The sequence below is a fragment of the Amblyomma maculatum genome, chromosome 3, assembly GCF_055883805.1.
Source record: "Amblyomma maculatum isolate TAMU_Amacu chromosome 3, ASM5588380v1, whole genome shotgun sequence".
NCBI lineage: Eukaryota > Metazoa > Arthropoda > Arachnida > Ixodida > Ixodidae > Amblyomma > Amblyomma maculatum.
The window spans coordinates 163,621,451-163,629,639 of NC_139346.1; positions in this window are offsets into that span (position 1 = coordinate 163,621,451).

The following is an 8,189-nucleotide window of genomic DNA, read 5'->3' on the forward strand; positions in this document are numbered from 1 at the left end:
GTATGTATGTGTGTGTGTATGTATGTATGTATGTATGTATGTATGTATGTATGTATGTATGTATGTATGTATGTATGTATGTATGTATGTATGTATGTATGTATGTATGTATGTATGTATGTATGTATGTATGTATGTATGTATGTATGTATGTATGTATGTATGTATGTATGTATGTATGTATGTATGTATGTATGTATGTATGTATGTATGTATGTATGTATGTATGTATGTATGTATGTATGTATGTATGTATGTATGTATGTATGTATGTATGTATGTATGTATGTATGTATGCGTTTGCAAATGTCTGTTCATTCACCCATCCATCCGTTCATCTCTCCGTTTGTCTGTGTTTGCATGTACCAGTTTATCCGTCTCTATAATGTGTGGTTTACGCAGCATATCAATTCATCTCAAATAAATTGATATCCACCGTGCGCTATGTGCGATATTCGGACCGAAGAGCAACAGTCGAAGCCACTATTTGCGTTTTAATTTTACCATATTTGGTTTCTACAATTACTGCGGCACCACACAGCGTCCCTATTGATTCAAACTGTTTGCGAAGTTCCTGCACAATGGGCGAAATAGGTCTCATCCACTGAGCCGGCCAAACAAAAGGCAGCTCGCAAATGCAGCGAATCAGCAGCTGCGCTTCGCCCAGCTGCTTTTCCGTCTAGCCGTGCCATTGATTTACCACGACTCTCGCCAGAGGAGCTTTGTGCTAAGCTTTGGGAACAAAGGAGCAATCCAGTCTGTTCCGACCTTGCCTCGCGCGAGCGTAACGATTGTTTCGAGGGAACGCTCTTTTCAGGCCTGAACCGAGCTCTGGACCTCTCGCAAGTCCTTTCGCCACTCAGATGACGCTCCCACTGAAAAATGAGACTTAAATAAATATAAGCCAGTCGAGTTATTGGAAAGAATGGACCTGAAAGCTACTGAGAAAGAAGGTGTTGAAACGAAACCTCCGTACTGAGCGAAAACAGGCGCCCCAAATCTGGATATACAGATAAAACTGAAACCTGAACAGTGTTTCTGCACCTGCAATTCAAACATGGCTTAGTTATTTATGATAGCTATCTCAACACACCAAAACACTGTATCCTGTGGCGTGTTTATGTAAATATGGGCGGCTCGCTCATTCTTAGCTAGTAGGTAATTGTTGAGACTAGAATGTGATACTTATCCTCAGTTCATGAATTCATCTAATAGCATGCAGCTTGATTTCGTTAATTCCTTCAACAAAATGTCAAATATCTAAAAGAGCTCAGAATTAATAAGTGCTTGATTCTACATCAATGTGCCGGACACTCTGCAGTCGCTTGAAATCACATTTTTTGAATTGTCGAACACTCGAAACTGAGTTGGTAGCTGCAAGTACAACTCATGCAGTATCCCTCTTAAATCTGAAGAGACTTCACTGCACAGCGGGACATGACACATTAATAGCACAGCCTTTCACTTAAGGTGAATGCCACAAATGTACAACGTCGTATGCGAAAGTAAACGTGTCTCACAGGAAGCTACTACCAGAAGAGCCTTCTGGCGGGCTAGTTGGTGACTTTAATATCCCAGTTTGTGGACGCATTCTCAGGTAAAACCTCATGCGCCTCAATACCAAACCTTGCTGTGCATTAGTTGTGCGTTTATCTTCTGCATCGAGTTATGTGTTTTGGCCAACTTGCATCCTCGCTCCCTCAAGCTTTGGTGCAAATCAGCTCACGAAAACGTCTATGCGCCTGGGCTAGTAAGTATGTATGTATGTAAAGCATTTCAACCTCAGTATTTAAGCAATGTCGGAAAACAATCGTGAACAATGCACAAAAATTTCAGCTTTTTTGCGATTAGGTTTGACTAAAATACGGCACACCGTGACTCGAGGATATAATTCCAGCCTTTACACACTTATTTAACTCCAATCACGAATATTATGGTCAGGTTCGTTAGCAGAAGGTGTCATGTGAGTGTTCTTCCTAATCATATTCGTAGCCTAATCCAGCTGGTCGCATTCCCGTAATGCGTTCCTGTTACCAGATTTTCTTCGTTTCCAACTGAACTCATTACGAATGCGATCAGTGTGAACTCCTCCCTTTCTGACACTCCTTGGGCCTTTTTTTTTTCGCTCGCCAAGATTAGGCTCACGAAATTCATAAGATTCGCTTATTCCTCAACGCTGTTCACATGTAGTAAACATCTGGCGAAACATCTGCGGACCAACTGGATAAAGCTTATACCAGTCGACACCCAAATCTCGCAAATTTGTGCGCATGTTTAGGAAATAGAGTTTGAAATGGGGACAGGCAGATTTCTAAATGTCAGCATTCTAAGCGAATTTACAGGTTGGTAAAGCTTAGGAAAACGTTCTCCTTTAAGTTTTCAATTGATGTGCACGCCGACCGCCGGAATTCTCTAATGATCTTGGCAAAATTCGACACCAAACCTGACTTGTTAGCGACTTGAAGCAGTGTAGCATAGCTGGCACCATATACAGAAGTGTGAAACTTCTCATTTGATACTGACCATTGAGTGGATATCATTCTTCCGTCATGTTATTGCATCCCAGGTCGTCGTTTTAGGGCCAGCGAAGCAAATTGCCTTCTTTCTGCTCTCGACATTTCAATGTTTCGTGGAATAATACTGCAGCAGTTAAGGCTGCAATCATATTGCAAGAAGCCCTGATTTATTGTGTGTGTTTTTTATTCGTCTTGTAGTGAAGTTTATTCTTCTGTACCATGACAGTTTTTTTTGGCCACAGCATTTCAGGATTTCAGCAGAGCAGCGTACGTCAACTTATAGACCTTATAGGTTTATAGGCCGTGTATAGATATCTATAGACAGTCTGTGTACAATATATGTATACGGAATCTGTATACAAACTCTATACTAAAGTCTCTCATGGCCTTCATTTCCTTTCATATTTGGGCAGCCTATAGACTATCTACAGATAGTCCTAATTTTATCTATAGATACACAATACGCAAACGTACGTGAAGAGTGTGTGGCCATAAATTTATAGATAGCCTATACACCTTATCGACAAAGTCTGTAGGCAGCCGACTGTGTATAGGCAGTCGAAAGGACTGTTTAAGAAATTTTTGTAAGATAATGTGCATATCTCGGTTGGGCTAGGTTTGAATTGAACGGTACGACATGATATTTACACCAGATTGTCATCAGAGTTTTAAGCGTTTTGCTTCTTAATTTACTGCAATCACAAGGAAGGAATTCTGGTCGCTTACGAATTACGACGGTGCTTTCTAGTCGTGGCAGCATTAGAGAATAGATGCCAGTATCGGTACCGTTCACTGTGCTCCTCACTTTGTTCTTTTTTCCTTATCTCACAAAAGTGGCTATCAAAATAATTTGCGTAAGATTATCTACCACGAAAGGCTAGGTTAGCTTAGGTTAGCTTAAGTTAGGTTAGGTTAGGTTAGGTTAGGTTAGGTTAGGTTAGGTTAGGTTAGGTTAGGTTAGGTTAGGTTAGGTTAGGTTAGGTTAGGTTAGGTTAGGTTAGGTTAGGTCGCGTTATCGGTCACGGGTTCAAGCGAGATAGGCGCGGGGTCATGTTTCCACCGCCTTTTGAGCAATCAGACAGCGCGTTTGTAATCATTATAGCCACCCAGGCTTACTAAAGACAGATTCACAAAACCACGTACACAGAAAATAGCCCACTCTTGGCCACGCATAACGCAACGACAGGTGAAAGTCAAGGTGGCCCAACTATTGTCACGCCGTATTTATTTCCGGTAAAACACGAAATTAGACTTCTGAACCACATTTTTCAAACCGTAGGGACTATGATCCGCCTCCCCTGATTTGGTATGCGATATTACGTGTGTATTGTATGTCGACGGTTTTTTCAACGCTGCTATTTGTCCTACTGCGTGAGTGTGAACGGGCGTTAGGACAGTAAGTAGTGCCAAGGTATTATGCTATTTTCCTATTCTACGCGGCAGTGAAAGTCCGATATTAGTGAAACAAAATGTCAAATTCGTAAGGAATCACTTTATGCATTTGCTCTGTAACGCGAGCGTTTTTCTTCTTCCAGCCCTGTGGAAGCAACGGGAACGAACGTCGCAGCCATAAAAACGCATGAACAAGCTCCTTGTGAGGACAGCATCGATTTCGCTAGACTCCCTGCACGGATCTCGATTGATGTCGAAAATAAGATATACTTCGTCCAAACACACTCCATGTCATAAAAACAAAACAGCCAGCTCTTCTTAAACTCACATACTACGGGGTATAGGCGCAGAACCAGGCCCCGAGATTGTGTGCAACATAAATATTTCACATATGAACCATCTTAGTTATATGTAACCCGTTTGCGTTAGTGGGACGGAGCATGTCAATATGAGCAGCCTATGAAGCAACAAGCAGTCACTGAGTACACAGTATTACGAGCTCAAAATATGTTTAGTATGGCCCAGAACACAACCCATGGCGATCAAAAAATATAGAACCGTTTTCTAATGAATTGAATTGGATTGGATTGGATTGGATTGGATTGGATTGGATTGGATTGGATTGGATTGGATTGGATTGGTACTGAGGCTTCCCTTTTTTACTATCAGGGGGTTTACATGAGACCGACAAAGTCGGGTCGGCGAGGCCTGTCGGGCTAAAAACCGGCTATCGGGCTCATGTATACGCTAGGGGGTCGAGCTAAAGGACCTTCGCGTCGGGTCCCGCCAGCCCGACTGCAGGGGGTGGGTTGGCTCGACCCTACGCGATGGGCGAGGGGCATGTATACTCTGACGCGTCGGGCAGGCACCTCCTGTCTTGCCTTCTTGCTGGTCGGGGACGGGACCGTGAGCTGTTCGTCTGAGCATTCCTCCTTTTCCTCCTCTCCTGCCTGCGCCTGGTTCTCTTGCTCGACGCACGGTGTAGCAGCGATCTTCGCCCGATAGAAACGAGCTCATGTAAACCCGGACGGGTCGGGCTGGCTTAGCTCGACAACCGGCTCCCCCCTACCCGACCCGCTTGCGTCGGGCTCATGTATACAAGGCTTATGTGTCGATATCGAGGATGCAACGCAGTCTTTCGCTACTGGGTAAGGTGTAGGCTGCTGACTCAACCCTTGAGCAGTAAACTTTTCTGCGCTAACCGATATCATAATCGTGTTATAGAGCTGAAGGATTTAGGGCGCTTACATTAAACACGAAAGAAGCGATGCGCTGCTGCTGCATATTTTTCACTTACTTTTCGGGGCAAACGCAGCGATAAATCAAGAATAATTCTGTCAGCCAAAAGCGCGTATGTCACGCGTAAATAGTTTTCTTATATTTCAATGTAAACTGTATTCAAAAGTCGTTATTTTACATCGGCTGAATTTTATTGGGCCCGATGAATTCGGAAAGCCTATTTATAAATAATGGTGTTTGATCGGGCTCTAGGTCTAGCTAGCATGAGGAAGTGTTGAAGGTATTTGTTGCTGATCGCGCCGAACCGAGGAGGGGACGATAAACAGATATGAGGAAGATACGCAGAAAAATAGGAAAAAAGTGAAAGAGAGGGGGAAGTTTGCCTCCAGTAGCGTGGCAAAATGAAATATCGAATGCAAATCGTCGCTCAAATAGCTCGACCTTCGCCGCAAGAACCAGTGACCCTGTGACCTTTAGCACGGCATGACGAGACGCGAAGTGCAGATGCGTTTACCGCGCTCCTCGTGTGACCCACATTCCGAAGGGGTCAACCGTGGCCTCTTCAAGAAGTCGTGTAGCGGTTTTCGCTTCCCTTTTTTTTTTTTCTCGCTTTCCCCCTGACTTCCCGATGCGGTGATGCGCCACCGGAAGTGCTGAAGACAATGCGGAACAGAGGGCACAAAGTGCGCAAAGTAAAAGGAAGAGGCCATAACTTAGTCGGGAAGACGGGAAAGAAGGTAGAAAGGAAGTGATACTCGTAGGGAAGCACCACGAAATAGAGCGTATATATAGGGCCGCGCATAACAGGCGCACAGGATGTCAGCGCGATGGATTATATGCGGAAAACAAGTTTCTCTGCTCTTGTACGCCGTTCCTTCCAATCTTCGGTGAAGGGAAGATGTAGAGAAAAAAATAAAAGTCAAAAAGAAAAAAACCTTGGCTGCCGACTTTCCATCCTCCGATGATCGTGCCCAAGCACCTACGAAAAAAACAAGGAAACCGGTCCAGGAAAGTTTCCTCGATTGTCTCCGGCGGGTGAGAACAAGACGCACGTTGGATAAGAGGGAAGGGGAAAGGGGCACTCTAGCTCAGAAGCTGACCTATTTTGAGTCATTTTTGCTTGCACGTCAACTATGGGTTCGAAGAAGCTGCTCCTAATAATGACAGAATAGTAGAATGAATGTCACGAACTGAAGGACGGAATTTTCAGTAAGCAACGAAACGTATTCTCGGCACGAGGAAGTGATGAGCCGTGTGATAGAAGGCTCTCAGGTTCCTGCAACGTAAAAGAGATGAAACAGTGTTCTGCTCTTTTTAAGAGGAAAGAAAGGTACCAAATAAAAGCATATCAAGCAGGAAGCAGGATGTATGAATTACACATATAAGAAACAAGGAACTGATGGAATTATGAAACCTAAATATAATCAATCTTAGGTAGCATGCACCTGTTTCAACAGTTCGCCACATTGCGGAACAGTACGGCAAGCGCACGTCACTTCTATCGTGCTTGTCGGACAGAGAGGTTCTGCTGCAGTTTCCCAAGCGATATTTTAATATTATTATTTGTTTTCAAGAAGGGTCTCTAATGTATGATAAATCTGAAAATATTAAAGCACTTAGAACATGTTTAAATCTCTAAGCAATTGTAGGATGGCATTAGCGAACATCGGGCTACCCTCGCTTGGAGTAGATGTAATAGGGACAAGTTAGTAACACCTGAGCTGCACCACAATATAGAGCAATATTGCATAATCTAAAACAATAATGTGTTATACAGTAAAGGATTAACTGTTGTCGGCAACATATTGTTACGAAGAAGAAGATTGGCAGTGGCGACAGAGGAGCCCTCGCGCTAGGCCAACCATTAAATCATCCTTCATCCTTTCGCCATGTTGTGATGTCCTCTTCGCTTGTCACCACGTAACATTTTGGTTGGAGGTGCGGCGTACGTCATCCCCATCTTCGCCTTGAAGCATCGACGCCATCTGTAAGCCGCGACCATCGACCGACGGTCCAGGGACACCGCCGGGCAGCTTCGCCCCAGCCCTTCCAGCCCAGACCCGACCAACTACCACCGCCCAGCCCCCAGCCCGGACCTAAAGACGAGAACAACAGAAACCAAGCAACCAGAACCGAGACGAAGGACCCGAATGACCCGAAGGAACCGATGGACACGAACACGCAACCCCCGCTCACGCCGCCCGGAGTGACCTCGAGCCATCGGTTCCATGGACTCTGGTGACGGATGGTTGAACAGCTCCAGGGGAGGCGGATCACCCACGCATCAGACATCGTGGTGGCAAGCAAGTCATTCACTTCTGTCTTTCCTTGAACATTTTCACGAACACGTCATCATCAACTTCAAGCAAACCGATCGGGACGATCGCTCAGTGACTCCGGGAAGTGTAACGAAGAAGAAGATTGGCAGTGGCGCCAGAGGAGCCCTCGCGCTAGGCCAACCATTAAATCAGCCTTCATCCTATCGCCATGTTGTGCTGTCCTCTTCGCTTGTCACCACGTAACAATATGCCTCATTCTGCATATAACGACAACGGATGATGGGAATTTAGATGCAACGATGTTCATTCCAAGCCAAGGTCTTAGCACCACGCACCTTTTCACAGTCAACCAATTCGATCGGTTACGTTTCCACATGTATGCTAGTACATCCCGATTGTTGCTTTCTTTTTCTCTCGGGGGATATAATACTGCCTGCGATATATTGTAATCAATTAATAAGCAATTAGCTTTTACACAAAAAGACAGAGGGTTCAAAATTATATTCGCTTTCTGCTCAGTGATGTATTCATTATCCCCTGTCACAAAAAAAGCAACGTCATTATTGTAACAAACCAACCGCGCACCTTCTGCATAATGGGCAATATCATTAATAAAAATGATTAATAAGACTTTCCCAAGAATACCGCCTAGTGGCATATCGGTAACAACAGCTTGTTTGAATATATGGTACCAGCGATATAGATGTACCAGTCATTTCCCAAATATAATTTCAGTCGGTCTAAAGCTGTTCTACAGACACCA